Source organism: Petaurus breviceps, unplaced genomic scaffold (assembly GCF_028583685.1).
Source record: "Petaurus breviceps papuanus isolate PSGF00001 unplaced genomic scaffold, PetGlider_PUasm1.0 225, whole genome shotgun sequence".
NCBI classification, from domain to species: domain Eukaryota; kingdom Metazoa; phylum Chordata; class Mammalia; order Diprotodontia; family Petauridae; genus Petaurus; species Petaurus breviceps.
This window is the reverse complement of record NW_027185889.1, coordinates 4654108-4663270: the sequence shown is the minus strand read 5'-3', so window position 1 is coordinate 4663270 and position 9163 is coordinate 4654108.

The window sequence follows — 9163 nt, the reverse complement described above, 5'->3', positions numbered from 1 at the left end:
CACCCTAGGGACTCCAGGGTGCTTGCTGCTACAGGTACCTAGCTGCCGCCAGAAGTTTACATTCTAATGGAGGACACAACATGTAAATGACTGTATTCCTGCAAGATATCTACACAGTAAATGGAAGGAATCTGAGAAGGGAAGGCACTTAAGGATAGGGAACCCAGAGGAACTTTCATGTAGCAATTATGTTTTGAATTGAGTTCTGAAAGAAGCCAGGGAAATTAAGAGAACTAGGTGAGAGAGCAGAGCATTCCAGTCATGAGAGACAGTTGGTGAAAAAGTGCTGAGATGGAAATAGATAGTTGTGTTCAAGGAAGGGCTTAAAGACAAATGTGGTTGGATCAAAGAGTACATAGAAGTAAGAAAGAAGTGACAAAAATGGAATAAGACCAGAAATAGTGAAGAGGACAGGTTATGAAGAACTTCAAATGCAAAGCCATACTTCTGAATCTTTAGGTGAAAGGTAGCCACTAGAGTTTAAGTAGAGGAGTGATGTCAGTATTTGAAATGTTTAGAAATAGAATTGGCCCCTAGAGGTTTTCCCAGGGAATGTGTGCCTGGATCTCCCTTGGAAACTTGTGGAGACTCCAGATACATCATGACTCAGCATTTAGGTGTGACAGAGATGACAAAGTCCATGTGATAATTCCATACTAAAGAATATGAACACTTTGTGAGCAGAACCAAGAGAACATTGTACATAGTAACAGCTAAATTGTACAATGACTGATTTTGATAAAATTCGTCCTTCTCAGCAATGCAAGGAACTGAAAGAATTCCAAAGGATTCATGATGAAAAATGCCTTTCACATCCAGAGAAAGAACCATAGAATCTGAATGCAGAGTGAAACAGACAAATTTCTTTTGGTTTTGTTTTGTTTTCTTTTCTTTCTAATGGTTTCTCCCATTCATTATAATTCTTCTATACAACATGACTAATGTGAAAATATGTTTAATAGGAATGTGTATATAGAGTCTCTCTTGGATTGCAGGTTGTCTTGGGGAGGGAGAAGGAAAATTTAAAACTTATGGATATGAACATTGAAAATTAAAATGAAATAAATTAAATTTAAAAAAAGAATATGATAACTTTGATATAAGGGAGTGATTTCCTTATATGTTGCTGTGGGGGATTGATAATTCCATGGATATTTGAAAAAGAGAGATAGCTGTTCTCTTTCCCCCTCACTCCCCACACTATGTCTTTTTCTATATGGAGCATGGGCTTAACCAGATGAGTTAGAAACTGTCTGCAGGTCACCCATTCTACTTTGTACTAAGTAAGTGGGCTAACACCATTCTCAAGAGAGATATGTCAAGGATTGGAGGCTACATAGAGGTCCAGAGAACATGGGTCCCATGTTGTCTGGAAGTAAGAGGAGGAGATGCTGTCCACTATCCTAAGGCTGTTGGAGAAGACATCTACCAACAAGATGATTGCCCCAAGACTAGTTCATTTTACTAGAAAAGAGTTCTTTGAAGAACACAAAACTTTCTATATGCCATCATATGTGGTGAAATGTAGAATGCCTGATCAACAGATTTGCAAACACTATTATATTCTGGTGAAGTGAAAGTATAACCCTAATGAGAGAGTACAGTAGCAGTCATATTAAATTGCTTTAGCCTCTAAATGCCATAGTGGATAGAGTCAAAACTTTTAGAGTCTGAAAAAACTGAGCTTGAATCTTGCCCTTGGCACTACCTGTGTGACCCTTGGGCAGGTCATTTAACTTTATTCAGCCTCAGTTTCCCATCTGTATAACAATAATAATGAGGAATGTTCGATATAAATGTTATAATCTTGTTTTAAGTTTTCTCCATGTGCACTGTGAATCTTTTTTTTTCCATTAGTATTTCATTTGTGTTTAGAAAATCAGTTACATTGTATATTGAGTACCTTTCTAATCCTCTTTAGAAGAGAGCTAATCATGGGTCAGATCCAAAGGTTTAAATATTTTTCCTCCTCAGGGCACTAGGATTTTAAGGAGCAGTAATGTTGGAAAATGGAGCCTAGCCTGTTGTCATTCAGAGTCAGTATCTCCCAGGACTAACTCGTGTCTATACTACATATGTGTGTCCTGAGCAAAGGTGTCACTCAGTGGTAAAGGGACTGAATTTATTGGCTCAGCCCTCATGGATCCAGCAATTGTTCTTAAAAACATTTGTATATACATTTAAGCCATTATGTTTAAGTAACAAAAGATTTTTAGGTTACTAAAGAAACATTAATTTGAAAGCAAGCTGGGTGGTGCCTATCCACAACCCTGAGAAGTGTTTCTCTCCCTTCTTCTATTCATTCCTACATCTTTTTCCAGCAAAATTGACCCCATGGTTTTGGAGAGATGTTTGATCAATAGAAAACAACCTCCATTGAGGAAAAAGACTCAGACTTCACACAAACATATGCATATGCATAGACATAGACATACATTCATGTCTATGTATATGTATGTGTATTTGTATATGTATATATAGACATTCCCTCAAAGGAAGCAGCAAATACAAGGAATGGAACCCCTGGTAGTAGAGAAGAAATCTGGTTATGCAAAGGAGCATAGCCTGGATTGCTAACAGAGCAACCCATCCAACTGTACCCAAGAGAACCTACATGATAATTCTTTAAAAAGAAAAAAAAAGGATTTCTATGACTTATAATAGATGCATATGTGACATGTGTACCTCACCAACATTGCAATTTAAATTGAAGCTATTCTTTCATGTATGTCATTTTTATTTGTGGAAAAGTGCATCTGAGATTTTTGGAAATATTGTTTTATTTTAACTCTTTGTATTATGCTATCTTAGTAAATGCCTTTGGTATGAGCAAATTATGTTTATTGGCTGATTGCTAATGTGGAATACTCTGATGGGGACTTGCTACCTAAAATATTATGAACACAAACATTTGGAGCATGATTTAGCAGCTACACTCTGTGGATGCAACCCATGAGTGGGAGTGCTAATTGGGTAAGTAACTCAGAGAGAGTGTTGTACTTACTTTACCTAACTCTCATAATTGCGTTGAAGAAAGTGATTTTTGAACCTCAAAATACCACAGAAATATAAATTCTCAGCATTATTGGGCATTGAAGCCTCAAATTTCTCCTTGCCTTCTCTTGCCTTTTTGCTTCACTATAACTAAATCCATTGTTTCACTTTTTAAAATTATGCTTAATCACACAATAAACTTTCAAAACATATAATTTAAGCTCAGATCTTGAGCGAATAAAGTATGAACAACCAGATGACTGTCAAAGTTGATTATATTCATGTGGCAATTGCTCAATTCTCTATTCTATTTGAATACATTAACACACCAGTCAGGTAGGTACTAGTTAAAGATCTTCCATGTTTAGTTTCAATTTAAAAGCATCTCCATTCTGTTTCCATTGAAATTCAAGTTTTACAATGAGGACATGAGTGGAGGGACAGATTGAGGGCTTAACTTTGAATACATACACACACACACACACTGTGTCCATATGTGTTTCCATTTCATCATATCTGTTAACACTGTAATTTGCCAATGGTAAATTACCTATTTAATTTGAAAACTACAAGTCTCCCCTTCTGCAAGGCACCTTTCCCAGTACTCCTTAATCTCAATGCCTCCCTTCCATTGACCATTCACGATTTATCCTCTGTAGACTTTGTACATAGATGTTTGAATTTTATCTCTGCCATTAAAATATAAGCTCCTTAAAAGTTGACACTGACTTTGACCTTTCTTTATATCCCCAGTATTAAGCAAAATATAGGAGCTTAATGAATGCTAGTTAACTGACTGAATTTCGAGAAATTTCGAAAAGTGGAGCATAAAATTAAAAACCTAGATAATTTTCACTATATAAAATCAATTTATTGGTTCATAGGGGCTGAGAAATATGAGGAATCATACATGGCTTCCTTGAGAAGAACACATAAGACTTTTTGGGGCCATCCTTTGGGGCCTGTTTAGAAAAGCAGAAGAGGGTCATATTTAGTTCTTCCTGGTTTTCTCTCAGTAACAGTTTGATCAGCAACAAGTAAAGCATTCTACAAAATTCTATCTCAATTGCAATCAATATGGGGGATGGAAAATACGAAAGCTCTGTAGCAGGTAATATTTTTTTTTCAATATAACACTCTTTTTTTGAAGAATCAGTATAAGTCTATATCTATATATCTGTGTAGATATATAGATACACATCCAAATCTATATATGTGTGTGAGTATATGTGTGCATATATGGATACATGTATATGTATATATGTAGACAGAAAGTAAATGGATATATAAATATGTGTGTATATGTGTGCACACATACACATATGTATATATACATATACCTATGTATACATACATATACACCATGTGTGTTAAACTATACAATATTCCATATATCAGTTCTTTCTTTGGAAGTAAATATAAACTCAGAATAGCTTAGTCCTTCACATTTACTCTTCAAACAATATAGCTATTATGGTATACAGCATTCTCTTGGCTCTGTTCATTTCATTCTTGATTATTCCATGCAAGTCTTTCCATGTTTTTTTTTTCTAAAATCATCGAGCTCATAATTTCTTGTAGTACAATAGTATTCCATCACAAGCATATACCACAATTTATTCAGCCATTTCCATGTTGATGGGCATCGCCTCAATTTCCAGTTCTTGACACCACAAGTGGTACCATTTTTAGGTCAGTGATATTTAATTCTATGAGAACACCTATTCTTAACATGTTGTAACTGTGATAACTGAGACTACAGAGTGTAAAAATAGCAAAACATCATAGGTGGTACTTTAATTTGGAATATGATGTATTTATATTGCAACTACATGAAATCCCCCTATATTCTTTAGGGAGCTCCAGAAAGCTACCTCAGGCTCTAAGTACATTGTAAGTCTAATCCCGAAACTATTGCTCATGAGACCCCGCCTATACATTTACTTTTATTAGTCAGCCAGAGGAAATATAATGAAAAACAAAGCAATTTAATGAGGTTGCATATTAATAAAATAACAACAAAATGCTACCCCTTTGTCCTCTCCATAAACCTACAGCTCATTTCCCCCAAAACACACACACTCTAAGTGAAAAGAGTAGCTATGCTTAATAATTACACATGACATATGGGGAAGACATGTGATGAGGATATTCATGCAGAATGGTGCATATGCAGGCGATACATGGAGCCAGGAGAGTGGCACAGAGGGGAACCTATTTCTTGGACACAATATCTGCGCATATCTTCTAGTGATATTAAACTGTTTTCTGCTGGGTCTGTTCTCTGCTAAGCATCAGATCTCTCCTGCTTAGGACCATAAAATATTTGTTATATGCATATGATCATATATTTGGCATATATACATGTGCAATGCATGCATATTTACACATGGATGTATATTCCTATAGGCATGTATACATGCATGCTTATATGGATTGCACACATCAATTTATATGTGTGCACAGATTTATTTGTATGCATATATTAGCATATAAATTTATATAATATAGATACATATTTTATGTACCATTACATTAAAAATGGAATTTTTTTTCTTTAATGAAGATTCTATATATCATATTATGTCACTATGCTAATTCATATCTTAGGCCAGGAACTTTCTATTCTTGAAATAAAATAAAGGGGGAGGGAGAGATGGATGGTAAATATCTGATTAATTTAATCATTTTAAAAAATCTACTGCAAGGCTTACTGTCTCTCTAAAGGAATGTGTATCTGTATATCCACATATGTGTGTAAATATAAATTTATACATAAGTGTGCAAATGTACTTTATATGTATATACATATATATGTATATATATGTACTTTATATGTATGTATATGGCTATTCATATTGTATACATGTATACATTATATATGCCATGTAAATACAACAATGAGGACAACATATGTATGTGCACATATGTGGATTATAATAAAAATTGTGGATTACAATAAAAATGTTAATAACTAACATTTACATAGTTTACTATGTTCTAGAGACTATACTAAGCAATTTACAATTATTATCTCATTTGATCCTCACAACAATTATAGGAAGTAGATGCTATTATTATCCCCATTTTACAGATGAGGAGACTGAGGCAAAAAGAAGTGAAGTTACTTGCTTAATATTACATAGCTACTAAGTGTGTGAGGTCAAATTTGGACTCAAGTATCCATGGTGCCATTCAGTTGTCCCCAAAATCAATGCTTAGCTTTTGCAAACTCCTCACATAGGAAGGACTAGGCATGGGGGAGGGGGGACTGTGGCTACTTCTAGGAGAGTTGTTTTGATGTAATAAAAATGCCATGGCAATACATTGGAGAAAGCATACAAATATTTGATAAATGGCAGCCCCTTTACTTGGTGGCATAACTGAAACTTGGAAGGCCTTCAAAAAACAACCAGAACCTTGGCTCTTAGATAGACTCAGCCTCAGGCAGGATGCTTGATTCCAACCATACTGTATCACTGACAGCAGTCAATGAGAGAGAGACATATTGTAAGATGAAAGATGTTGAATATTCTCATCACTGAGGTTAACATGTGGTCCTTTGCCTCACAGTTTGTTCTTTTACAATTTTGGTGAAGAAATTAGAGCCCCTGAATTTGTGGATTACAAATGATCTACAACCAGTATCCCAGCATACAGCATTAGCAAAGAGCAAGGTATGACTTTTGGGAGTGAACTTAAGAACCAGGGCCACTGGTGACTGAGATAAGGACTCATCCATCATTGATGGTACCTTTGGATGTGAATTTCCTGGAATGTAGAAACTGGGCTAAATCTAAGTCCACCACATTCCCCAGAGAAAAAAGTGCTATGAGAGAGAGCGGGACCTAAAGTTTTGGGATGAACATTTGTGCTTTTGCTCTTGCTGACACATATTTGAATTAAATATCCCTTTGTAAAATCCAATTGATGTTTAGTGGTTAAATGAAATTGGGGTAGTGCTAACTGGTACCTAACAACCAGTGTGTTTGAGTGGATGTCGTTGGAGAAGAGGCACCTCCAAACTCCTCAAGATGCCTCTAGCATACTGATGGGAGGATGTAGCACAATGCTACCAGGTCAGTGATCCCAGGGACTATATATAGAGGGCATCACTACATATAGAGAGTATACAAAATTCATATTGAAATTTATATTCTATGAGCTTGGAATTTCATCAATACTTTCCAGGCACCCTGTATAATGTCTGTGTATTATTTATGCATGCATGCATACGTTATACATACATACACACATACACATATGAGCATGCATAAATTTTGCATCCATATCAGCGCATGCATGCATTATACAAATACATATGTATGCATCATAGGGCTGATAGGTCTAGAATTGGAAGAGATCTTGGCAGCCATCTAGTTCAATGTCTTAATTTCACAGATGACTAAATTAAGGTCCTTGTTAGATGACGACAACTGTCAGACATAGAGAAGAGAGTAAGTTCTAGAGTTTGAATGTGAACCTAGACCCTTTGATTCCCAAACCACTATACCCTCATGTCCTCATATATACATGTGTATGTATACTGATATGCATGTATGAATGTGTGTGTGTGTGTGAATGAGTTGCCATTTCCTTCTCCAGATCACTTTACAAATGAGGAAATGAAGGCAAAAAGGGTTAAGTGACTTGCCTAGGGCCACACAATTAGCAAATAACTTGAGTCTCAGGAAGATGAATTTCCTAATTCCAGATGCAACAGTCTATCTACTGCACTACCTAGATATTATGTATGTATATACACACATACGTGCATATACATAGGCACTATATACATAAATATTTCATAAAATAGATGAGTACTATGTAGAAATGTTTATATTTATGTACATCTATGTATTTAATTCAATTCAGTTAAGATGTATTAAGAGCCTACTACATGCCATGTACTGTGCTAAACACTAGGGATACAGAAAAAAAAAGCCCCTGACCTCAAGCAACTCCCAATATAATGGGGGAAGATAACACCCCAAAGAAAATCTAGGGAAGGGAGTGGTGGGAACAGAAATTGCCAAGGGAAGATCTGATATGGGGGCATTAGATCTTGTGAAATCCAAACCAAGCAGAATGGCTCATGGAAAGTGGAGAGTTACCCAGAAAGTTTTGAAAGTTCAGAGCCTTTTATGAAAAAAAATATGTAAAGGTACATGTGTATATACATGTGTCTGTATTCTGTATATGTCATATATTTAAGCACACATGTTTATGCATTTATACATTAGTCTTCTGGTGTGTGTGTATGTATGTATGTATGTATGTGTGTGTGTGTGTGTGTGTGTCTGTGTTGTATAAAGCAGAGTTAGGAAGTTAGAAAGTGAATTCCTGGAATTAGGAAGATTTGAGGTCAGATTCCATCCTGATACTTCCCAAGTGTCTGTGAGCAAGTCACTTAATCTCTGATCTTCAGATAACTCTGTTAAGATTAACCTATTAAGTTATAAACTAGTTTTTATCTGCCTTGTTTTTAAACCCAATAAATAATTGATTTATTGTTAATATTGATATGTACAAACACATGCCTATATATGATGGATGTATTTTTGAGGAGGTGAAGGGCTTTGAGAATACTTTTTAACCATGGATGGTGTCCTATGTAAGTTATTCTTTGTGTACCCTATATCATTACCACTTACATTGCTACAGTGCTTTCTGGGTTATCTATCTATCTATCTATCTATCTATCTATCTATCTATCTATCTATCTATCTATCTATCTTTATTTTTTTTATTTTTGCTTTTTGGAGGGCAATTGGGGTTAAGTGACTTGCCCAAGGTCACACATTTCTTGGGTTATTTACACATGACAATTTGGCACTCAGAGAGATTCAAGACAGCAGTCTAAAATCAGTAAAAATTATCTCAGGATCCTTATGCCAATCTGATACACTCACCTCCTTCTGAAAGCATATCTGTGCTGTCTTCCCCAAAAGAAGCTTGGTCAACAGTTTCTCCAAGTCCTTTTATCATCATTTGTGCTACAGCACATTGGCTAAAGAAAGGCAGATCACTTTGATGATTGGCTCTGAATGAATATGTTTTCCTTCCATGAAACAATTGCTTCCAGGAAGCAGAAACATTCACTAAATGATCTTGTCTTGGAAACTAGTTGAGTTTTTAAATTTTAATCTATTTCATTAATTATCCATAT